General features: G+C 37.8%; 1 protein-coding gene and 1 long non-coding RNA gene across 9 annotated transcripts in view; one reads left to right on the plus strand and one right to left on the minus strand.

The window, feature by feature from the left end:
* The window catches only part of SRPK2 (SRSF protein kinase 2), a 204,352-nt gene that overhangs the window by 129,188 nt on the left and 48,084 nt on the right, over positions 1 to 27,080 (minus strand). The gene's annotated exons all lie outside the window — the stretch shown is intronic.
* LOC141578262 (uncharacterized) lies at positions 400 to 26,304 on the plus strand. Its single transcript, XR_012508404.1, has 3 exons — positions 400 to 551; positions 9,045 to 9,152; positions 25,338 to 26,304. It is a non-coding gene; the product is annotated as an uncharacterized LOC141578262 (long non-coding RNA).

Genomic DNA, 27,080 nt, shown 5'->3' on the forward strand with positions numbered 1-27,080 from the left:
ATTCCCCCACTCCAACCTATAGACCTTCTTCATGATATCCTTTTATTGGCATACTCACGCTTTAAAAGACACTCAGATTCCCTGTAAAGATAAATAGTTCAACTCTTCAGTTAAGGGCCTGCTATGTCTAATCTTTCATTTTCCACTCAATAACATAAGTTTGAAGACTCCTGGGACACCTCCAGGAGTGTCCTCTCTCTTGCCAAAACAAGATGTGATTTCAGGCTACAAGAAACAGGTGTGCTCAGGTTACTTCAGATGACATAATACAGCAAGAATACATCTAGAAATTAAGAAAGTGGAAAAAGGACTCAGCAGGTATCAGAACCAGAATCTTGTTCAGAGGACAAGCAGCTCTTGAAACCAGGTTACATCACCAAGTGCTCAGAGGGGCCATTCTCCAGCAAAATGCACCCCCATTCTGGTGGTCAGCACCTCTGACCCTAATTCCATTTCTCCCATTATTACCAATTAACTGCTTCTCCTCTTTAATTCACATGTTCACAGATTCTACTGCCTTGAGATGCATGCTTACGGCGTCACCAGCTTAAGTAAGTATCTTTAAGGGGCTCCTGTTTAAACACCCAAGAGGGCCTGCAGACACTTCTGGCTCAGGTGTCAATCCCTGGTATTACCATGTGGGACCAAGTACTGAGGTCCTGACTCAAAATTCAAGAGACTGACACACCACAGACCCTTCATAAAGGGGCAGGAGTAAAGCAAGTTCTCTGAGACATCTAGGAAGGTCAATGATTAACTGTCCTATACCCTGAAGTTCGGTCTAGCCTAAAAAGGAGTCCTTGTTATTCCAATATTCGTTATTCCAGTCTTCTTTGTGATGAGAATGGACAGAAAAGCAAAAATTGTTCAAACAAAAATAATCATTTATGAATTGACCAAACAACTGGCCCTGATTATCACCAGACCATATCACCACCCAACAGATACCTTCTTTATCTGTAAGTAGTCCAACAATTCAAATAAAGTGCAAGTCCAGAGCAAAGTGAACCCTGAAAATATGCAACAAAAAATGCAACTTTGGACAAAGCAGATGGAGGATACTAAAGAAATGTTAGAATCCCAGGCAAACCAACTGGCAAATGAGGATATAGAAGGAGTTAGGAAGTTAGTAATTTATGAGAAAAATCAGCAAGGAAAGTAATAGGTGGAGCATCTCAAGAATGATAATTATTTGACTATGAGAGACTATCAGGGAGAAAAATGATTAACATTCTTAACTAGTCTGCAAAAATGTCCTCCATTACATTTGTATTACTACTTAAAAGACATCCAATCATATTAATACAGTCATCCCATTATCCAAGAGGGGACTGGTTCCAGGACACAACACCCACTCACTCCACCTCCCACTGATAACAAAATCCACGGACGCTCTAGTCCCTTATACAAAATAGCACAGTTCAGTCAGCCCTCAGTACTCCTAGATGAGGGACCCATAGATAGGAACAGCTGACTGTAGATAAAACATTATATGAAAATGTATGCCAGAAACAATCAACACTTGATGCATTCTTTGTTCATTCTAAAATTTAGTGCGTATTTTTCAATTATAACCTGAACATTGCTAAATAAAATAAACTGACTTCTAGAATCTGATTTCATTTTTTAAGATAAAGTTTCAATTTCACCCCCCTTCCTTTACTTTACTTAAAGTAGTCTTTTTCCAGTATCAAATTTCCTTCTGCAATAATTCCAAAACAGGATTACTTATGTTCCTGAATATGGCACAATGCCAACCAACCACAATGTGTTCATACCAACCTCTACACTGGGGTAGGGGTGGGAGGTGAGCCAGGTTGGGGTCGGGGAAGATTAGAAGAGGAGAAGGAAGTGATCTCAGGGTGGTTAGGTTTCTGGTTTAGAACTTTCAAGGTAGCTTCTGCTGCCACTTATCAGAAGCTAGAGGACTTACCCATTTACTAGAGAAAATGTTTTTCCTTCTGTCACTTTTAGAATTATTATTCCAAGTGCAATTTATAACCCCAAAGAAATACTAGTTTAAAAGGAAAGATTTGTTATGGATTTCCAAATTCAAGCAAGAAAAGTAGGTCAATCTCCTCAAACTGGGATTCTCATCCTCATCCACCCCTGGAAGCCATCAAGCAAAAAGGCAGAGAGAGACCACTGCAATGGCTGTGTCTCACCAGGCCCAGACCCAGATCTACCATTCCCAACACTGTATGGAGCACCATAAAATTTCAAGTTCATCACATGGTATTTGTTACCATTGTTTTGTTATTTTTATGTTGAGGAATTTTAGGAGCGAATACAAAACTACACTGAAGTGTGAAAAGATGAATGTTTAAATTCTTAATTCTATTAGCTTCACCACCAATGCCCTTTATTAGCAATTAAATGTAATGAAACTAATCCCTGAAAACCATCTACAGGTTTCTCACCACAGCACAGTATCATTAATAGTTAATCTAGCCACTAAACAGAACAAAGGCACTCCTACCCTGCTCTGCCGGGGAGAAAAGAAGTGACACAGTGCTTACATAAGTGCGCTGTTAAACCAGGGGTGAGAGCCAGTGCTCTAGGCACCATGAGGCCAAGAATTAAAGCCTTCCCTATTTTACACTTACAAGTTAACTATCACTTGTATATTTTACTGATATATGTGAATTTTAGAAATTATACCATAGAATCATATTCAGAAAAAGGAAGCATTTTTATAATCCTAACTTAAAGATAGCTTTTCATACTAGATATAAATACACAACTGAAACTACTTAGTTCTCTAAAATTATGATGTACAACATCCTAAAATTAAGACATTTTAATTTCACATACAATTTTGGGACATAGAGGACTGTGAGTTCACCAAGGCGATGAATGCCTGCTTTACATCTCCTTTGGTAAGCCAAGGCCCACTCAACCATCTTAAAAAGAAACCACTATCTTAAGAAGTGACAAAATTATTGTGCAAGGCTTATTTATACATATAAGAAAATAAGCCATATCAAAATATGCAGGTGTAAGGCGGAATCAGTGTCCATAACTCCCAACCAACGTTAACTTTCATACTTAGGAACTTAAGTTGATGTGATAATAGTCCAATTTTTCCACCCTTCTGCATTCCTTCAGCATCAACAGGTACAGAGCTAGGTGCTACCTGAGCAGGGGGAAGAGAAAATATGTCACAAAAATATGTAAGGGAAAATTCCTTCCCTCAGAGAGTTCACAGTTTAATATTTAACATTTAGCTTGAACCAACAAGCTTACTTAATCCCGTTTTGTGAATGAACTCATTTAAATCTTCACAAATGGAGAAGGTAAATACTCAATATGTCCCTTTTATATGCAGAAACTGAAGCTTTGAAAGTTTAAGAAATTTGCTCAAGAGTCTAGAGCTAATAAACAATTTCATTTATAATAGCATCAAAAGCAAAACAAAACAAAAACAAAAACAAAAACAAACAAACAAACAAAAAAAGACTTAGAAATAAATTTAACCAAGATGAGGGACTTTTAAACTGGAAAACTACAAAACACCATTGAATGAAAGTAAAGACTGAAATAAATCCTACAGTCATAGATTGGAAGATTTACTATTGTTAAGGCGACAACACTCCTCAAATTGATCTACAGATTCATACAGTCCCTATCAAAATTCCAACTATCTTTTTTGAAGAAATGGACAAGCTGACCCTAAAATTCCTATGCAAATGTAAGGGACCCTGAATAGCCAAAACAATCTTGAAAAAAGAACAACACTGAAAGGCTCATACATTGATTTCAAAACTTATTACAAGGCTATAGTAATCAAAATAGTAGGGAACTGGCATAAAGAAAGACATACTGATCAATGCAATAGAATTAAAGTCCAGAAATAAACCCTCACATTACAGTCAACTAATTTTCTACAAGAGTGTCAAGGCCGTTTGATGAGAAAAGAACAGTCTCTTCAGAAGACGGTACTACATGTTACTACATGTAGAAATAAACAAGGACCCACTGTACAGCACAGGGAACAAAATTTAATTCCTTGTGACAGCATATAGCGGAAAAGAATGTGAAAAGGAAAAATATACATCTATAACTAAATCACTGGGCTGTACACCTGAAACTAACACTGTAAATCAACTACACTTCAATTAAAAAATTAAAACAACAACAAAAAGACAGCCCTAGACAGCTGGATAGCCATTCGCAGAGTGAAGTTGGACTCCTGATGGACTCCATATACAAAACACTAATTCAGATTGGATCAAAGACCTAAATATAAAGGTTCAAATTATAAAACTTCTAAAAGGAAATACAGGTGTAAATCTTGATTTTGGATTAGGCTAGAGTTTCTTAAATATGATGCTGAAAGGACAAAAAACAAAAGAATAAATAGATAAACTGAACATCATAAGAATTAAAAACTTTTGTGCATCCAAGGATACTATCAAGAAAACAAAAGGATAATCACAGAACGGGAGTATATATTCACCCATCAATATCCGGAACTTGCATCCAGAATATATAACAACTCTTACAACTGAACAATTTTAAAAAACTAACAACCCAATTAAAAATTGGGCCAAGGATTTAAATAGACATTTCTCGAAAAAATAAATACAAATGGCCAATAAGCACATGAAAAGATGCTCAACATCACTTGTCATTAGAGAAACGTAAATCAAAACAACAATGAAATACCACCCTATACCCATCAGAATAACTATAATCAAAAGGACAGTAACACGTGTTAGCAAGGATATGGAGAAACTGGAACCTTCATGTGTTGCTGGTAGGAATGCAAAATGGCAACTTCGCTTTGAAAAACCACCTGGCAGTCCCTCTTCTAACAAGTTAAACAAACGGTTATCATGTGACCCAACAATTCCATTCCTCGGTATAAACCCAAGAGAACTGAAAACATGTTCATGTCATTTACACAAAAACTTGTACACAAATGTTCATAATAGTGTTAGTCATAATAACAAAAAAAGGGGAAACAATCTTATGTCCATTAACTGATGAATAAACAAAATGTGGCACTCGTATATCCATACATAAAGGGAATGAGGTACTGATACACACTACCAAGTGGATGAATCCCGAAAACATTACAGAGAATGAAACAAGTCTGACACAAACACGGGTGATTCCATTTATACAAAATGCCCAGAACAGGGAGATCTATAGAGACAGAAAGTAGCTCTAGGGGTCTGGAGCAGGAGACTAGGGAGTGCCTGCTAACACAGTTTTCTTTTCAGGATGATGAAAATGTTCTGGAATTAGGCAACGTTACAAAACATTACAAAAACGTAACATTTTTACATTACAAATATGCTAAAAGCCACTGAGTCGTACACTTCAAAATAGTTAAAAAGGTGACTTATGTGAGTTTTATGTTTGCTTTTTTCCCAAAGCTTCTTACAACATTATAAATATGCTAAAAGCCACTGAGTTGTACACTTTAAAATGGTTAAAAAGGTTATTTGTGTGAGTTTTATCTCTGTGTGTGTGTGTGTGTGTGTGTGTGTGTGTGTGTGTGTGTGTGTGTGTGTGTGTGTGTGTGTGTGTGTTTCTAAGGTCCCAGAGCTAGTACGTGGCTGAGCCAGGATGAAAGCCTGGACAGTTCAGCCCCACAGCTGCGCTGCACAGCCTGCAAGAAGGAAAGAACAGTCTGTCTGGGGAAAGGACTAGCCAGAGAAGGCTTTCAGGCTGGTTACCAGGTAAAGAAAAGCCGACTCCAAACAGGAAAATGGCATAAGCAAAGCTAGAGAGGACACCACCACGTGGGCCATCTAAGTTGTTTTGGTGACTGGCAGAAGTGAAGTAGGTACTGGTAGGAAATGAGGTCAGAGAATCTGGCAGGGCCCAGCTCTGAGAGCATCTTACATGCTATACAAAGAAGTCCTGGCTAAATGTAGGGTAGAAATATAACCAACTATAGAGACAAAACGAAAATAAGGCATCCTATATGTGAATGAGACTGAAAAGCAAAGTTTTAAAATCTATGCCATGTGGAGGGAAAACATTAAACTTCATGGAGCTATTCATAAGATTTGTCAATTCGCCACAATTCATTTTGTGTCTGTACGCCCACATGGCACCCTTCAGGAACTTTGCCAATTATCACTTCTTCTCTCATTTGTAAATCTTAAAATTCTCACCTCAGGCATCAGCATAAGTCAGTCATTCCCTAATTTCTATAAAAACCTTTAACAGCAGCAAGCAATAGTAAGTTTACTTTCAAGTTCTGTTGCTTTACAAAATGTTAGGAAGCACCATAAACACTTTAACAAAACAGACTCTATCCTTGTCCTGCTGTCTGTGGGATTTCCTACCAATTACATGAACAGGAAATCTGAACTAGTTCTCCATTTCAATATGCAAGGAACAATTTACAGGGCCTTAAACATATCAAGCACACAAAAAAATCTTAGCTTTGCTAAACCAAAGGGACTTTGAATCAGTACTCCAGAGTACAGTTCTTCATCCTCATCATCTTTAGCCATGTATTGAGTTGCTGTTTTCCGGTCACTGAGAACAATAATGCCTGAAGGTTAAGACATGAGGATTAATAATAATCGTATTTGTAATGAAAAACAACAATAACAACAGCCAACACTTCATACCAATTATTATGTGTCAGGTACTCTCCTGCTTGCTTTATATATAATCATTCTTTAATATTCCTATAGCTCTATAAAAATAAAGTGTCACTATCCCCATTTTACAGAAAGGGAAACTGAGGTATAGAAAGGCCAAGTAACTTGCCAAGGTTCACAGAGCTAATATGTGAACTAGTAGAGGGATCTAGACCCAGGTGGCCTATGTATAGGGTTTGGGCTCTCAACTGCTATGCTCAACGCATGTCTGATTTAAGATGCCCTCCAATTTTTCCATTATGAAAAGACCTAAACACTCATTTTTATTAACAATATTTATAAAACCTTTAACACAATCCTACAAATTTAGTCCTTCAGACTTCATGTTTATAATCTTACTGTCCCTTCCCCCTAAAATTAATCTTTTTTCTTTCCCTCTATCTTACACTCATACACCTTATTAAGTGCTTGGAGGGATAAAAAGTCATTAACTAACATTAAGAGTCTAAAGAAAATCACATTTTTCTGCTACATTTGATTGCGTTTTAGGGGTTAGGTACTAGATTGGAGGCTCGGTAATTTGGGCATTCTAAGAAAAGTCTCAGGATGTATCTCTTGTGTTTAATTTTCCTCACCATGCCAAAGTCCATCTGTACTGATCTTCAGACCTATTAACTTACTCTCTTGGGGTGACAATGCCTTAAAAGTCCCAGAGGTAATTCTGATGCACAACCAGTGTTGAGAATCACTAGTTTCACACTTGGCCCCAGTCCTCCCTATCTTACTAAAATGGCATTACAAATGCACAATTCATTTACCAGCACAATTAATTAGTCAATTAGTCAAAGAATATTCTATTTATTAACTTCCATGTAGGGAATACTAGACCTTTATAAACAGGCAATTCCACTTCTTCCAAATCTAAGCTAGAAAAACATTCACATGTGTCCTGGGAGAATCAAACAAAAGACATGCTTATCATAATGCTGTATTCAACAGCAAGTTATGGATAATAACCCAATTGTTAAATGAACTAGGGTACATTCATAATACACATCATTGAAATTGAAAACAATGGGGTAGACCTACATACACTGAATGTTCTTCAAAAACTAAGAAAACTGCAGCTTGCAGAATACACACAGTATGATACTACTTTTGCTACAGACATTAGGGGGGTGTGTGTGTGTATGCAATTAAAAAATAAAGTTGAGGAAGAATATATGCCAAAATGATTACAAAAAGGCCTTCCTCAATTCTAAAGACGGGACATGTAATGAGGAATAGTGGTCAGGGGGGATTTTACCATCACCTGTACTTGTATTTTTTTTAAGAGGTTATTACTTATGCAATTAAAAACAATTTCCTTAAATAAATTTAGGTGTTACCAAAGGATACATCATTTAAAATAAATCCCTTTTGTGGTTACACTGCTTTCAAATGGACACTCTGCCATCACACCATTATAAATAGCTTCCAAAATGCCAATTTTCACTTTTAAATAAAATTCACAGTTTAATCAAGGTCAAAGCAATGTTCTGTTGGAATTCTGAGAGTGTTATATTGAAACGGAAAAAAAGAACACCTGAATTATTCTGACACTGTTTTATCATAAGAATGGGAGTCGCCTGGAGGTTGTACAACCAGCATTTAAAACTAGCTTTACAAATTCATTCTCTTCTTTCTAAATCCATCAAGAACAGACTCTTAAAATCAAACTGCTGAAATAAGTTGCTGAACTAAACTGTTCCTTAGGTTGTTACATATCTAAAAATATAAGCATTAACTTAGCAGCCCCAAAATGAGCAAGTCTCAACTACTGGATTGGAGTGTGCTTATGAAAGATATGCTACTACTGTAGAAGAGCATCCCACAGATTGCAGTTAAAGATAAAAACTAGATATGGAAACAACCTAAATGTCCATCAACAGATGAATGGATAAAGAAGTTGTGGTATATTTATACAATGGAATACTACTCAGCCATAAAAATAATAAAATAATGCCATTTGCAGCAACATGGATGGACTTGGAGATCATCATTCTAAGTGAAGTAAGTCAGAATGAGAAAGAAAAATACCATATGATATCACTTATATGTGGAATCTATAAAAAGACAAATGAACTTACAAAACAGGAACAGACTCACAGAAAACAAAAGTTACGGCTACCAGGGAGTAAGGAAGTGGAAAGGGATAAACTGTGAGTTTGAGATTTGCAGATACTAACTACTATATATAAAACAGATAAACAACTGTATACTGCATAGCACAGGGAAGTATATTCAAAATCCCATAATAACCTATTATGAAAACAAATATATGTATGTGTGTGTGTGTATATATATGACTTAACTATTATGCTGTACACCAGAAATTGACACAACATTGTAAACTGAGTACACTTCAATTAAAAAAATATAAAGATAAAAATTTGTTAAGAAGAGCTATCTGAATTATTAGGGTTCTTTTGTCAGACCGTGCAGAGGATGAAGGCATGTGCTCAAGAAACTAGAGTCAGGTGCCAGGGCAACTGCAGAACAAGAAGCATGTCCCACAAAAGCACCACACAGAGCAACAAAAAGGTAAGTGTAAAATGGCTCATGAATAGGGCTTTAAGAATTCTAGTCTTGCTTTTTAATAACTTTCTTCCAGTCACATAATCATCCATTTTAATAACAAAATGGTTCTTCAATTTATACTAAAATACACTAACCAGTGTCATTTTAACTCATCTGAAATACCCAACTTCTCCTAAAGTTTAACTCTGCTTGAAACCTGGACTGAGACTACAAGATGTGGAGGTGGGGGTATTACTTAGACTGACAGCATTCTATTTCCTGAGTTACAGGGTGGGTATTCAGGTGCCTGATTTACTGGTCTCTAAATTTACATTCATATTTCATGTACAAGGTGTCATAAATTCAAAAAGTGTTCTAACCAGAAAAATAACTGAAAGATGTGCCAGGGCAAAACTGGGAACACTGCTCATCCCAGAATGACTTCCCAGTCCCCTGTGAGTTTTTCCCCTGCTCTCACAGCATATTCTCATATTCCTGCCTCTGAAATACAGAGCTAGCAGGGCTTCAAGGCCTGAGTGGTTCTCAAGAGCCATGTGTTCTCATAGTTTAAAGATTACCTACCTCATTTAAACCATTCTGGATTGAAACATTCATGCTGAGAATAACAAAGTTTCTCGGCTACCTCACAGCCTTTCATCACAGGCACTCCTCCTCAGGGCCTCTGAAGCGTACTGAAGGTCTGCTTTTGCACCCAGGGCTCCAGACCTTTAGGACGGCACTTTTTACTTGTTACTGCTTTCCTGCGCTGTCCCTTACAGTCAGCCACCTGTCACTGTATGTGTACACTAATTGTGCTGGCTCATTCTAACCTGCTGAGAAAGCCAGCAGTTGGTAGTTTCCCACACTGTACCTAAAGTTTTCCTTAAACTAAACAATTGAATGTTTGAATCCCACATCAAGGCTCAGAGTCCCAGTCCTGCCTCTTTTCGAGGGTCCCACTGCCACAGTACATCTGCTTCTGGTTGAGCATCTGCTCCATTCTTTTCCAAGCAGTTAGCTCTGTAGCTGCAGCTTGCACACAGAATATGAAAGTATGCCAGGCTTCTCCATATTCTAGTGGCAATAATGACCTTTGCTTTGTATCACAATGACAACAATAACCCTTGGATATGGCAAGGGTTTACATATCTTTATCTTCATAAAAACAACGTACACATAAATATCATCTCTATTTTACAGATGAGTAAAGGAGGGTGAAAGCCTAAAATGTAAAGTGACATGTCTGAAGTCATCCAACTATTAAGTGGTAGACACCGAACTTGGCCCCAGGTCTATCAAACTCTGAAGTCAATGCTATTATTAGTTACAATGGTATCACTGGCCCTCCCAAACTGACCTGATATTAGTTTCAGAAATCCAAATTCCTGAGGCAGGAATTACATCAAGCCCTACAGCACCCACTGCAAATTTCTGTTCCAGTTCTAATCATTACTCAAATTTTTCTACTCAAAATGTTAATTACCTAATGTTTCCCGTTACTGTATTTAAGACATTGTGAGTCAAATTTTTTAAAAAATCATCAAGAGTTCCTTAGGTCTTCTCACCAGAGATTCTGGTGAAAAAAAATTCACAGTGAAATATTTCTTCCTCTAAAGGCTCCTATGGTGTGTGAAGTCTGACACAAAGGAAAAGCTATGCCTGGATCTTCATCATTTTTTCAAATCTTTCTTTTTTCTATGGCTGATGACTACAATCTTCTCTAATACTGCCTTTCAGCAAATATTTTTCTTTATAGAGTTTGTGCTGCTTAATAATCAAGTAACCTTTCCCTTTCCTAGACCCACACTGTCCAGTACAGCAGTCACTAGCCACAGCAAGCTACTGAGCACCTGAAATGTAGCAAGTCTGAACAGATGTGCTTAGCAGTAGAACAGATTATTTCATAATGATACTATTTTGGATATGTTGGGTTAAATATATTAATCATTGTATTTATGGAATATTATTCAGCTATTTAAAAAACCCACAATTTTGACATGCTATAACATGGATGAATCTTCCAAACATGCTAAGCAAAGCCAGACACTGAAGGACAAATACTGTACAATCCCACTTACATGAAGTACCTAGAAAAAGCAAATCAGGAGAGACAGAAATTACAACAAAGGTTACCAGACACTGGGAAGGGGAAATGGGGAGTTATGGTCCAGGTTCCACAGTGAAGGTGCCTTACTCATGCAGTAAGAAAGGCTGCAAAGGTTACCTCAAATCCTCAGTATAGGGGACATAAAAACCATGAACTGATTTGCTAGCAGTTTAAGCACCTCCAGTGAACACTACCCAATTTAACCCTACAAGGAGAAAAGACTAGCAAACGGGTTTGCTACCATCAAGCTTAAAAGTCTTATTTTCTCCTACTAAAGAACGGATCTGAAGAGGACAAGAATACTCTGTGAAACCTCACAGCCATTTCCACAAGCCATTCCACAAGTGCTTTTTAACAAACATCTTCAAAATACTCTGACAAACACAGTAAGCTTTGTGCTGAGAATAAGCACTTCTCTGTATAAAAGACACGTTTTTACAAAGGTAACACAGCACAGAGACACAAACCAGTTGATGTTCTTTTGATTTATAGTATTCAGTCTTCTCAATTTAGAAAGGCTTCTAAATCTCAACATATAACCACATTCCCTGTCTTCTAACTTAAGAGATTTAGTTTTGCCTTTTTTGTCTAATTTCTTAAGGCAATGAAGTAGCTTTGTATCTCTGAACACAGAAGAGGGTACGATGTAACAAATTATTTCCAACTGGTTTATATAAAAGTCATTGGAGGCAGACTCCAAAGGTATCAAGCATATTTACTGAAAATCAAATATGCAATGAAGTATAAGAAAGAGGAACTACAAGGAAACAAGACAAGAAAATAGGATTTAAATCAACTGGTTTTAGCAGAACTAAAGAAAACTAGTCTCAGGAAGCCAAAGGAGAAACAGCATCATAGCCATTCTCATATTTCAACATATTTCAACTGACACAGAATAAGAAATAACTACAACAATAAAGGCAGCTAACACTGACACCCACCTCCCTGCATGCTGCTTGTTGTGCGGGCTTTTCATTTATTAGCTCATTTCATCCACATAAACTCTCCACGGAGTCAGTACTGTAATTATAATCCTCGTTCAATGATGAGGAAGGAGAGGCATAGAGAAGGTAAATAATTTTTCCTAAGGTCACCCAGCTTGTAAACAAACTAGAGCTGGGAGCCAAACCCAGGCCATGTAGCTCCAGAAGCCACTACTTACATACTGCTTCTCCTAATAGTTACTGGGGTGGGGGTGGGGGGTCACAATAACATTTACAGCGAGGTTCAAGTGTCATAAACTAATAAAAACTGTAGAGACTAAGTACCTAGTGAGTCCCCTCCCCCACTCACTGGACAACAGTCTAAACAATCTTCAGTAACAACAACTCACAAGTGTAACAAAATTGTCAAAGTGAAATAAACCGACTTTAGAAATAAAAAATAAAAACATATGCACTGCTGGAAATAGCAAACCAACTGCCAATCACACATCTTTAGTTTTACACGGAGCTCAGTAACACACTGACAAAATGAAGTTACACAGACCTGCGCTCCACAGACCACACATAGTGGTCACAAATGCTAGAAATGCAAGGCAGGATACAGCACCCACATTTATGTCCTGCCACCTTTTCCCTAATCATAAACTTTACTTAATGCTGTCCTATTCAACATCTGAGAATTTTTCAAAAGGCACCAGCTTTCACTGATACAGGGGCCATCTCATCCATAAGATGTGCCAACACGCTACAGCCTGCCTCCCTGGTTTTGCACTTCTGTAAAAGATTAGGCACACAGAGGTCACGCTACAATCCACCTGAAAAGCCTTCAGAGAGCACCACATTCTGGTGAATTGTTACCACTCCAAATTTGCAAAGTTCTGTTAAGCTTTAACAGAGGTAACAAAACCTTTGCTAAAGCATCTATATCAATTACTTATGTTTTCATTTTTAATTAAGGTATAATTTACATACTGTACAATTCACCCTTCGGTGTTCAGTTCTGCAGGTGTTCTATGAGAAACACACAGTTGTATAACCATCCCCACAATCAAGATACAGAAGAGTTCCATGGCCCAGAACAATTTCCCCAGGCCAGTCTACGTCCAACTTCCCCCACCCCCAGCTCCTAGCATCCTGCCTTTTCCAATACAAATGCCAACTATACAGCCTGGCTTCCTTCACTTAGCACAATACATGTTAGATCCATCCATTTGTTATAATGGTATTAGTAGTTCATTTATTTTTACTCCTTAGCAATATTCCATTGCATGGGATGTGTCACAGTTGGTTTATCCATTCACCAGTTGAGAGAAATTTGAATGGTTCCCACTTCTGACAATTGTAAACAAAACAAAATAAAACAAAAACAGCTGTTATAAAACTTGTGTGCATGCTTTTGTATGAACATAACAAATAAAAAACTTATGTATGAACATAAGTTTTCATTTCACATGAGTAAAATCATGTTTTTATGTGCTTGTTTATCTACCTTCTTTAGTGAAATGCCAAGTCTTTTGCCCATTTTTCAAATTGGGATCTTATTACTGAGTTTGCAAAGCTCTTTATATATTCTGGATAAAAGTCCTTAATCAGATATGTGATTTGCAAATACTTTATATCAATTTGTGGTTTCTCTTTTTGTTACCTTAAGAGGTTTTTTACAAGAGCAGAAGACTGTTGGAAGAGTAATACTTTTCAATGGATCATACTTTTGGTATCCTACCTAAGAGATTTTTTACTAACTCAAGTCACAAAGATTTTCTCCTAATGTTTTCTTCTAGTAGTTTGTAGCTTCACATTTAAGCCTATAATCCATTGAGTTAATTTTTGTACATTGTGCGAAGTATCAACTCCTTTTTTAATTTTTACTGCTTGATTCAAAGTTCTGGCCCTTATCACAGTATTTATTTGACAAATGTTTTCTAAGCACCTGTATTTGGCCTAGGGATATAAGAGTAAATAAGAGCACAACATAGTTCACTAAAATACATAGTGAGCAGTATAAAAACAGAGTTAAGTCCAAGTACAGAGGCAGAAGGGACTCAGCAGCTAACAGCTGGGAGGGGTGGTATTTACACTGAGCTACAGTCCACCCGGCAGAGAGTAACATTCTAGGAAGAAGAAATACCACAAGCAATACACAAAGAGGTGGAAGAATAAGGCCTGCTCAAGAAACAGCTGTGGGGGTGCGGAAGGGTCTTCTAGACCACTCTGCATTCATGGCAGACCCTTCTGCATGCTAGCTTTTTGGGCAGGACATCTCAGGGAACTAGAAAGCTAAAAACCCCATTAAACTAGAAAGCAACAAAATTAATTCCAATCACTACTACAGTGTAATGTTTCTGCATCTATAAAAAAACAAAGAAAATTATCAAATAAATAGACCTTCAGGCTAGTGTGGCTCAGAGTAAGCTACCAACCCCGGCCTAGAAGTCACTCTTGCTCTTCCCCCAGCTGACTCCCCACCAGCCCAGCAGAAGAGATGACTCAGGGGCATCCAGTAAGCCTGCCTCCCCAGGCGGCCTTCACTTGATCTCATCACCACCAAGCAAACCAGCAATAGCACCCATTCTGTTTAGAACTGCCACCTTCCCAGACCCTGCTCAGCCCACTGAGTCTGGGTTATCCACATCACCTCCAGCATCACTAATCTGCCCTAATTCCCCAGCCCTCTCCCCAATGCCCAATGGAACTTAAGAATCCTCAGCAAGTCCCTAGATCCTCTGCTGTCTCTCTGGCTGACTGCCAGAGGGCACAAGTTCTCCTGCAGGCCATGGGATGTCCTTCTAATATCCCTCTTCTGCAGGGTGTGGATGGAGGTGGGGTTACTATTCTCACCATCCCCAGAGTCTCACTTCCCATTTTTAAGACTGATTATTGGTTTGGATGGGAGAGCCCAACACTTTCAAGTAAAGTTCAAGTCTCTCATAACCCCTTCAACGTTAAGCTTCATCCCATCTCAACACTTTGAACAACAACTTTTTTCATCCCCACAAATTTTTAAGTGAAATCTTCTCCATATACCCCAGAGATAAGACTGCTCTGAATATTTGCACTAAGTGATAAACAGAAGTTAGAAGTTGTTCTTTATCTTGGATCTTTCACGAACAGCTAAGAAAAAATAACATTTTGAGAAAATTAGTAGAGGTAATGATAAAAAATTTTCGTTATGACCTGAAAACATGAAATGTACAAAGGAAAACTGTGCTCCAGTCCAAACCCAAGAAAACATCCATATCGAAGTCACAAGTGAGGACAATGTTAACTTGTTTATTTGATCTCAATGGCACTGCTAACGTAGGGACATCCCACAAAGACCAGGAGTCAACTGGGCCCATTGTTCAAGTTTGCTGGATGTAACAAGGAGTTAACTGTGGCTCAGAAACTGGTTTCATCATCCTGAAACCGTTCTGGCTCACAGCCCATGAGTCAAAAACAATAGGCCAAAAGCTCTAACAACCCAGACTGACTACCCAGGTTATTCACCAGGCTTGGCACTCAGTGGCTTCTAGCTGTTGCCAAAAATTGATTCTAACATCAAAGGATAAAGATTTAAGACCAGTGAACATATTTAAGCCTTAAAGGTGTAACAAGAGCTTGAGGTACAATGGCAGCGTTGTTGGAATAAGTACACACCATTTAGAAGCCAGACTCACTTCAACTTGAGACTGGTAAGTGTATTTATAAATAAGTCTTACTCAAACCATAGAAATGCCACCTTAAATTATTTTTGGAACTAGGCAGGATATGCATGTATGTATTCTAAAGCAAGCAGAAATGTCCTGCTCAAAGACTTGAGACTCAGTTTTGCCTTCACCCTTCACTTCCCATGCGGTAACATTCTAAGTCTTAGTTCTATGACTAATGGTAAGAAAAACTGATAAACTGAAAAATCAAAATATTTGTTCTTTTTCTTTTTTAATATTGTGACTCTAGGAACCCAGAGACTAATGATATATACAGAAGTCCACTCTGGACACCTCAGGACTGCCTTTGCCCCAATTTGCTATGGGGCAAGAAACTGCTATCTGAAGCCTATGGATCTCCTCAGACTAGGGACATCTTCTTGCTAAAAGAAAAACTAAAGGCCTTCCTAGACTATGGTTTTAAAACCAAAGTGTCACATAACTAAAGAGAATTCCTTACTTAATTGAAAAATATAAACTATCACTCAAGCCTCTACTCTGGAAGCATCTACACTGCGACAATAAATAACTACCATTCAAAATGCTTTAGGTCAAGTACCTGTTTTAATGATTTCTATATTGTCCAGGATTCTAAAGCTGTGGAAAGGATACACAATGTTTACTTAACAAGAATCATGTTACCTGTTACTCTATCATAGCAATATATAAAAGACCATGAGAAGGAATTAACATTTAGCTTATTTTAGAGAAGTAACTTTTAAAAACAAAAAGTTTCCTCCAGATATAATATGCTCTCTTCCTCATTCTTGTATTGTTTCACATGTCTTTTGTATAATTTACAAGAGTCAGTGCTGAATTATCCAAAAGGAAGAAGATGAAGCACATGTCAAGGAAAAAAATCTCCCACTACCCTCTTAGGTTCAGTAACTGGGACCTGCAAATCAAACTGATAAAAGATTAAGAAGAGAAAAAAGTTTATTTACCCATACAATGTGAATACACACAGAAACACTCACTGATGAGTAACTCAAAGAGATGGACAGAATGTAGGGCTTATATACCATGTTAACAAAGGTGATAAAGTATGAAGAGGCTAAAAATAGCAAAGGGGTTTGGGAGTTCCTGGGAGGGGAGCAAGTTGTGAGAGGGTGACTAGGATATATAGTAAATAAAGACTGTTTAGTAAGGTTTGTTATGTAGATAGACTCATTCTTCTCTTGTTGGAATGGGAAAAGGAAACACTTCTACAAATGGAAATTTATGTACCGCTTTTAGACAGAAAGGGTAGAGAGCCAACTGCCTTCAGCTCAAAACATTTTGCCAAAGTGGCGTATTTTGGGGTGGCATATACTCTGCTCCCCTTCAAAAAGAAGGATATAAAAAAAAAATCAGAAAACTACTTCTCTAAGACCAATACTTTACTTTTTAAAGCCACAGGTAACAATGAGAATTCTGCTAGACTTCTTTTAGTTTACGTCTTAGTATTGTCATTTTTCACTTTACACAGTCAGTGCTTTAGGTTTTTAAAGGAGTTAACCAGGCCCTAGAGGGTCATTTATCCCTGTACTCTCATTTTGTGCCCTTAAATATTTTTACCAAAAGTACCATAGTTTCAAAACATAAATGCAAGTCTTAACTATTATGAGTTATTATTTCAAAGAACATATTGCTAAAACCAAACTGTTTAAGTAGAAATTTTTTAATCTTAAAGAGACCACACCACAGTCATCCTCCGGTCAACTCTTTTAAACTAAGCAAACAACATTCTTTCAAAATCTTACGAAGGAAAAAGGAGAAGAGTCTTCTACCCTTAAAGTAGCAGGATATTACTCTGCCTGAACAAAGAAAAAAAAATGTAAAAACACACGCTGGCTAACTGCCGCCCTCTGGTTGGCAAGATGCCACCTTCAGTTGGAAAAGCATTTAACCAAAACACTCATTTACAAATGTCTTCATTTGCAATCTCCCTTAATGTTGTACACATCTCTACTTAAGCAGAAAATAACTTTCAAGAAGAAAATGAAGAACAAAAGTCATAAACTTCTCAGAATTAGAACTAAAACACTATCACAGGAGCCTTTATGTAAAAGAAAACAATACTAAAAAGAGGGAGATGTGGCTACAATACTGAAAAAAGAAATGTCTGGACACAAATCCACAACTGGATTATGGAAACGCAAACACACATTCGTGGTCAGGTGTCAGATAATCACGCCATCCTAGTTCTGAAAAGGGAATACAATCCTTCCCCTCTTATTTTATAACTCTGCTTAGTGCAGAGAGAGAGAGATCTGAGTATCAGGCAGGTGCAACTGAACATGCCCTGGAAACACAAAAGCCTCGGCTCAAAAGGAGGTCTTAGTTTAAGGGTCAGACTTTATGATGTAAAAGTGATTATGAACTATCTTGGAGGGACTTAACCTTGACTTCCCCAATAGAGAAAAGGGGGGATCAACTAAAGCAATTAATTGTAGTGCTAGTTTAGTAGCCTTACTACTGAAAAATTTAGACGTACAAATGCCATTCCATCTGCCACGGTGGATACAAAGAGGCTTTTCTTCATGCAAGAAAGCCTTATTGTTAAAAGAATTCCATGATCTTTTTAAAAGGATAAACAAATAATAAACCAAAAAGGGGATATACAATTAAACAATTTCCAGTGTATAATAAGTAAGTGGTTTACTCTATAACTTAGCCTGTTAAGTTGGTGACCTAGGACTCCAACAAATAGCCACAAGGACAGGCAGGTGAGAAAAGCCTCCCTATTAGAGCACCAGCTGGCAGTATCATCCACCTGGCAACAGATACATTCTGATTTTTTATTCTCTCCTGTTGTTTCAAAGTATTATTTAAATCTTACTTTTTATATTATACTTTCACACTTAAAAAGACCCCTTGCAAAAAAAAATCAAAGGTATACCTCTACAATGCCCCAGCACAGTGCCTTGCAGAAGTCTTTAGTAAGTATCAGTAAATGTGAGGCAATATAGAATTCAGCTGAATTTATATTCAAAGTGATTACGTAAGTGGTAAAACTATGAGGGTTTTTCCCTTTGTTCTACATTTCTAAATGTCCTACACTGGACTATGAATATACATTTTTAAATCAGAATATTTTATTTTTTATAATCATGATAATAATTTAACAATAAAGTGAAATTGGTGATTAACAGTATGGGCCAACTACCTGGACTCAAATGAAAGCTCCTAAAATTCAAAATACTTTACTACCCCTAACCATCATCTACAAAAACGGAATGGAGGTCACAACAGTTTATATACTGTTTTCATAAAAACATTAATTCTGCACCAAGGAGAATTAAAAAAAAAAATAAAAACACTGGAAACAAGCCCTGTCCTTTCACCAACAACCAACTGTGAAACAAGACTGAGGTGGCATCTGAACTCTTCACTTGTTCCTCCTTCTCCCATCTCCCCTCCTGAGCAATCAGGATTTTGTTCTCGGAGAGCTCTAGAAACCCCATGCCGGGGGCATGATGGCTACTTTCACGTGTACAAATGTTCACACAGTTCATATAGTAAGTACTGTATTACTAGAACTTCTATTTAAGGGCAGCCAACAGGAGAGGGAGGAGTGGGGGGATACCTTAAGAGACAGTGGACACATACAGACTTCTGATTGTCTGGACTTTAATCTTCATTCTGATGGCCAACTATAAAGCTACAATACAAGCCAAATAGCATTTATTCTTTTGTTCTTGAAGCTTTCTACAACATTTCCACTTACAGTAACTACCATAATGTAAAAGAAACTTCACTCTGAAGAATTTTTATTTGGGGATCTCTCTTCTCCATTAATAAAAATAGTAACAGCAGTAATAGAAGCAATGCAAGTACTTACTAAATACTAGACACTTCTGTAAACATTTTGCATAGAGTAATTTATTTAGTCTTTGCAACAACTCTTTGAGGTAGATACTTTTAGTCTTCCCAGGTACAGCTGAGGAAACTGAAGCACAGAGAGAAGTGGTGACTCCCTTGGAATAAAACCCAGACAACGTCTCTTCCCTTTAACTAGCAGGCTAGTCTCAGTTTGGTGGCTGGTATCAGGAACTACCTCCTATTGGCAGGACCATGTCTATGGTGCCTAAAGCACCTGACCCCTATACCATGAATGTATCACAGGGCAGGGCAGAAAGGGGTAATCCTGAGTTTCTGCTTATTCAACCAAAAGACATCTTTCCTACAGAGAGCTATGAGTCTATCTTACCCTTTCCTTTATTCAATCTGCATGGCAGCTTATAAGAGATCCTGTCAGCCATATTCACTCATTTTTATCTGAAAAGGAGTTTCATAATTAACCTAAGTACTGCGAAGACCTATGACTTCATCAAAAATAAGCAGGTAGACTTTCTCTCTCCCTAACTGTTCATTCTAAAGTTGGAGCCCTTCCCATGTCTGCCCTCCACCAGAACCCCTGCCCCTGGTGTCTCAAGCGTCTCTAACCCTCAACCCACACTGCAGCCAAAAGATCCAGCAAAAAGATCCCCCTACAGCCTTGCTTCAAGCCCTTCAGCACTGCCCCCTTTCCTACAGCCACAGGACTTTGCTTTGGGGCCTGGGATCAGTCTCTATTAAATATAACAGGAATTATGGACCGTATGTCTCACAAAAAAAATGCACACAAATTTTGAATACAGTCACACCAAGAACACAATTTATTTAATGCCTTAAAATTCTAAATGTAAGTAACAAAACTCCATTTTTAATTTCATAAAGGAATGAAAGGGTTCTCTAGGCAAGTCCATAAGTATTTGCTGAAGGGAAGAAAAGTTTATTTTAATCAAAAAACCATGTATCAACATACAGATTATACGCCAAAATTTTTAAAAGGAATCTAGGAATTTCAGAATGATAAACTTTCCCAATAACTAAACACTTCATTTTATTCAAGCTTGTGCCATTAGTACAGCCATTTCTGCTAATATCCTTGGAAATTCAACTCATCAGCATTTTGTATACATTTTAGTTGTATATGTATGTATGAAAGTTTGACTGTATCCTTAATTGGTTTCAGAGAAATAAAAAACTGCAGAAACGTGCCAGAAACCAAAACCTCAAACTGTCTGCTGTCCACCCTCTACCAAAAGGCCAACTGGAGACAGATGGGGAGAGATCTGGTTGCATGACATGCAGTCCATCCTTCCACTAACCCCAAGTGTCTCAGGGGGACATCTCCTGTAAGATGAGAGGGGTGGGACTACGGCAAACCATGTAAAAGAGGCACCAACCATAACCCAGGTCTAGTCAACAGCCATCGTGAAAGAATGCTGACTCAGGGTGGCCAGAGTGTCTCATTTTTTCATAATATGGAAATAGGGAATTTTATGTGAAATATAGTTCCAAGCACTGTGAGGCACAAGAACAAATTCACAGATGTGATCCAGCCCACATGCACCACTTTGCACCTGATAGTGCAGATCTCACTTACTCATTTAACAGACAAGTATGGTACCAACCCTGTGCCACACACTCTGCTAGGCACAGGGACAAACAATGAAGAAGTCTCAGTCTATGCCCTCATCCAGTGAAGAAAAGCACACAGACACAATGCCATAAGCACCGCAGTTAGCACAGTGACAGAGCAGGTAGAGGTCACGAAGCAGTGAGAAAAGGCTCCTGTGTCAGCAGAGAACTCAGGGAAGTCTTCCCCCTGGGGGATATTTAAGGTGAGTCCTAGCAGGTCTGAGCCAAACAGCAAGGAAAAGGTAGAGGCCAGACTGCAACTGAGAGAACAGAAATGTAAAGTGCGAGACTAGGGAGATGAGGCTGGAAGGTGCCCTGCTGGGACCACGACCTGGATGGAATTGGGGTGGAGAAGCTCAGGGAAAAGGGATGGACTGAACACAAACGCAGATAGCAGACAAAGCTGTAAAGACGGATCATACATCAGTATGAAGGAAGCAGCAAGTCTGACAAATGCATTCAGAATTTGAATAATAGTGTAGTAAAATCTCCCTACTAAAAGTAATGTAAGTTAAATAAAAAGTAGAAACCATCATATACAAAGAAGAAAACTTTCTATCATCCATAATCCTACACCAATGGTTATGCATTTCCTTTCTATCTAGAAATATCCCACGACATTGTTCCGCCCAATTTTTAATTTACTTATTTTCCCCCATCCTTATTTTTATCTGCTTAGACTTCTCCGTTTTGTCACATCCATTATAAGCCTCATCAAACCTTTTCTGGAGTGAAATGGAGCATAAAAAACTAAATTATGTCTCAAGCCAAACCCACCTTTCCACAAATACACAATATTTATGTCAATTCCTTCAGCCTTTTCACATAGCACGGGCCAGAGAGAGAGATACTCTTATTCTTTTCTATCAGAGAACCCACACTAGGAGGGCCTTAACTCCTATAGCTGACTAAAAGCTTCAATAAAAATGAAGAGTTATTTTGTGCATCAAAGAACATTATCAAAGAAGTGAAAAGACTATATAGAATGGGGAAAATGCTTGCAAATTATATTATGTCTGATAAGGGTCTATTATCCAGAGTATGTAAAGAATTCCTGCAACTCAACAAAAAGACAAATAACCCAATTAAAAGACAAGCAAGAGACTTGAATAGACATTTCCGCAAAAAATATATAAAAATGGCTAACGAGCATATGAAAAGATGTTTAACATCATTAGTAATTAGGAAAATGCAAATAAAAACCATAAGATACTTCTTCACAGCCAGTAAACTATCATCAAAAATATTGAAAATAGGTGTTACAAAAGATGTGGAGAAATTAGAACTCTTACATATTGCAGGTAGGGATGTAAAATGGTTTAGTTGCTGTGAAAAACACTGTAGTGATTCCTCAAAGTTAAACACAGAATTGCCCCATGACCCAGAAGTTTCACTCCTAGGTATATACCCAAAAGACCTGAAAACAGGTACTAAAACACACCCTTGTACAGGAATGTTCATAGTAGCACTATTCATAATAGCCAAAAAGTGGAAATAACTCAAATATGCATCAACAAATGAATAAACAAACACACACAATGAAAAATTACTCAGTCATAAAAAGGACTAAAGTCTGACACATGCTACAACATGGAACCTTGAGAACACTACACTAAGTGAAATAAGCCAGTCACAAAAAGTAAGTACTGTGTGATTCTACCTACAACAGGTAACTGGAGTAGTCCTATTAACAGAGACAAAGTAGAATGGTGGTTGCCAGAGTGTGGGGAGAGGGAAATGGGGAATTGTGTAATGGGTGCAGAGTTTCAGTTTTGCAAGATGAAAAGAGTTCTGGAGACTGGTTGCACAACAATGTGAATGTACTTACCTGCATACTTAAAAATTATTACAATAGTAAATTTTATGTGTATTTTGCCAAAAAATATTTTTTTAATTTTTAAAGGAATGAAGTAGTAACACATGCTACAAAGTGGATAAAACTTAAAAACACTATCCTAAGTGAAAGAAGTCAGACACAAAGGACACATACTGTATGAAATTTCCACATCAGGCAAATCTATAGAGACAGCAGACTGGCAGACTGGTAGTTGCCAGAAGCTGAGGGGACAGAGAATGGGGAGCAACTGCTTTTGGGTTTGGGTTTCTTTATGGGGTGAAGAAAATGTTCTGGAATTAGGTAATGGTGAAGGTGGCAAAACTATGTGAGATACTAAAAACTACTATATTATACACTTTTAGTGGGTACATTTTATGGTATGTGAATTATATCTCAATTTTAAAAAGTGTTTTTTTTTTTAAAGTAAGAAGCTGTTCTTTTGGAGCTACAGTGCCATATAAAACAGAGAAATCAAAATGCTACTGGTCAAATGATATTTTCCCACATTTCCTCTTTTGTAAGTTACCTACAGATATGTTTTCTTAAGTGAACACAATTTTCTTTACCTTTCGTTGTCTTTAACTAGAGGAAACAGCAATAGGCAGGTGCTGCAGGAGCAGGTCTGCTGCACATGTACCCCAGTGCTCCCTGGCACTACAAGGACCACCCATGTGCGTGTCTCCCTGGGCCTGGGACCCACCCTCACTGACTACACAGCTGCTCTATTTTATCTCTTCCAATGGCATAGACTTACCTCACTGCTGCACCTCATCTCCATTATGTTCTTCCACTGTGTTGTCAAACTTCCTTTTCAATCCAGCCTGTTACCCCTAGGCTGCAGCCACCACTCCATACAGGGAACCTGTGCTCTAACTACTGCACGGCCCAGATACAAGCTCTGCCTTTTTTATTTCCATGGCTGCTTGTGCTCTGGAGTTGCTCTAGTTACTGACAAGTTTTATGAGCTGTGATGCTAAAATAAGGGGTTAAAAAGGGAAAAAGGAAAAGGAAAAGAAAAAGTAAAAGAGAAAACAAAAAGAAAAAGAAAAAGAGAAAAAAAGAAAAAGAGTTAGGGAGATAAAGATGGGGGAGGGAGGGACAGGAAGAAGAAACTGTTTCAAGTAACCATAAAAACAAATCAAAAGCCAAGCTATCAGGGGACACCGTTCAGCCAGCAAAGGCAGAGGAAGGGTACTCCAAGTAACAAAAGAATAACAAAGGCCAGCTACTGGGTACTGGAGTCAGGCAGCTCAAAGAGAAGCAACCAGAAACAGAAAAGAGGGGGAAGCAAAACAAGGCAAACCCTCAAGGAATCAAGTTCTCAGGATGCGAACAAATTCTTCCCTGTGCCTGCACCCAGTCACAATGACAGCACAACAGAGGCAGAGTACCACCAAAATAAGCAAGAGTCAGAAAGAAAAATCTGAAAGGGTAGAGGAGCACACAGTGTATTTCACAGAGCTTCAAATCACTGAAAATGTAACACTGATGTTCCAAGTATTACTCTGGACAAGCAAAGCCTTGCTGCACTATACCACTGTGATCACCAAAGCACCTTACATTTCCATGGTCCATTTACACAGGACATACAGTATGAGCCTCACAATTACTCCAGACAAAAGAGAGACTATCACCATCTTCAGTCTGCAAATGGAAGGTCTTCTGGCTTTACTAATCTCTTCATTACACAGTATTGTGACAGCCTCTGACTGATACCAGGGACAATATACATAGGAGGTCTACATACTATGAACAAACAGAGAAAAACTGGAATGGAAGGCAGGAGAAGCAAACGAGCAACGAACGTGGAGAATATGAACAAAGAGCTTCTCCTCTTAAAAATATGTAACACCTGTTGTATACAAAAGAATACATAAAGTATACATGTGCAAGTTGAGTAGCACAATCATAAATAGTGGACCCCCAATTTAAGAACTAAAACATTAATACTGTAAAAGGTATCTCAGGGTTTGTGTATCTTTGCCAAGACAACGAAGGGTAAGGCAGGAAGGAAAGAAGACTTGACTTTTGTCTTTCTTTTACATGGGGAAAGTACGAACAGAAAAAAAAAAAAAAAAAAAAGACAGTGAAAAGGGAAAGACTAAAGGGGTGAACTTCAACATCCACTTGAGCATGGTTAAAGTAATTTCATTAAAATATTTACTGAGCGCTTGTTCATTCTTTCAGGTACATCCATGATGCTGATGTTACTGTTATCTCTCTACCCTGGAGAATGAAATCTTTGCTAGAAGTAGCATGGACCCAGGTTCCACACTGTGAACTACAGTATGGATTTCTAAAAGCTCACTGAACAATGCTTCCACCAAAATGTTAACATGTCCAAGTTTTAGGTATTTTAGGTACCAAAAGAAGGTGGTACCGCGGCCCTTTCTCTGCTCACAGTAAAAAAAAACAACCATCACTTCAAGGAAGAAAGCCAGAGTTGTTTCTTCAAAGACCAAAGAAATTTTGGACTTTTTACTTCACAGCCAAGGGATTTCTTTCCTGCAGGCTCCACCGTAGGATCATTTTAACCAGAGTTATTTTTATCACATGTGATTAGAGGAATTAGATGTACTTAGTCTCCCAACTCTTAATGAACTTAATTCCATCTTAAAACATTAAACAGATATTTCTGAGCTTCATTTTCAACTATTCTTTCAGGATATGGTTCCTTGTCTACCCACAAACTCATGCAACACAGCTCCCCTCAATGCCTCTGTGGTGTGGGGCTAAAGGCAAGATTTTTATCTTACAGACTGCAGGTGTGTAACAGCTAAAAAGTGTTCTGTTCACTGATGCTTAAACTAGTACATTCACATCATCCTGTTTCATATTCTACAGAGCATCCAACTGAAATTACCTATTCATGGTCACTACTGGATCCCTCTCATGATGAAGAAACAGTTAATCAAGTATTTGTTGTGCTGATCTCTATACTCCCCAGAAAACTTCAGTGGGCCTCCCTCCTCTTCTAGGCATCTCAGACTACGCAGCTCCATTCCACAGAATGCATGTGATCTTTGAAGGCAAGAGCTGGAGGTCAGAACAAGTGGACTCAGCCTTGCCACTCATTAGCAATGTTGAAGTAGCCCCTGCTGACCATAGATGAAACAATCTATGCATCAATAAATATAATAATACACTAACATGTTTACATCCGTAAGTAATTCTTTCAGTCATTTTGAAAGAAGCTAGTAAAATCAACTATTTCAAAACTGCTAAATAAAATTAAAAGAATCAAGAATGTATTCTTACTTTCCTACACAAACTGCACCTGATGTATCCAAATAGGTAAAATGGGGAAGCTTCTCTTTACAAAATATTCCAAGAAATGAATAAAGAAGAAATGATAAAATTACAGTATCTGCATTTTAGAATACCTAATGAATTAACGGATGTGGGCAATGGTCATCAGTGGCTTATAACATCACAAAAGAAGGGATAACCAGACATTATATGCATTGAAAAGTTTTAAACTTAAAACTCCTTTCTGCCAAAGATTGATTTTTCCATTTGGTTTAAAAATGAAGGCAACAGGTATGACAGGTACGCAGAGGGTTTGGAATGCAGAGTAGTCACAAGAATACATGTTTCTTGAACTCTTATTTTTTAAAAGGAGAAAAGCATCCAAATAGAAAAACAGGCAAAGTAAAAATACTAGGGATTTACAAATGAAAAAATAGAAACAGCTAATAAATGTAAAGGAAGAAAGTCTGACCTCATTTAAATCCAACAAATGTAGATTTAAATAATGACTTATTTGTTTTAATGGCACTGTCCAGGACTCACAGAGTTTAATGACATGATTTGTGAAAGTATAAGCTAGCAACACCTTCCAAAGATCAATTTGGAAATTGTTCCAAAATATATTTTTAAAACATCTGTTGATCCAGTAATTTGAAATCTAGAAGTTAAAGCTCCAGAAAT

The sequence above is a fragment of the Camelus bactrianus genome, chromosome 7 (genome assembly GCF_048773025.1).
Source record: "Camelus bactrianus isolate YW-2024 breed Bactrian camel chromosome 7, ASM4877302v1, whole genome shotgun sequence".
NCBI classification, from domain to species: domain Eukaryota; kingdom Metazoa; phylum Chordata; class Mammalia; order Artiodactyla; family Camelidae; genus Camelus; species Camelus bactrianus.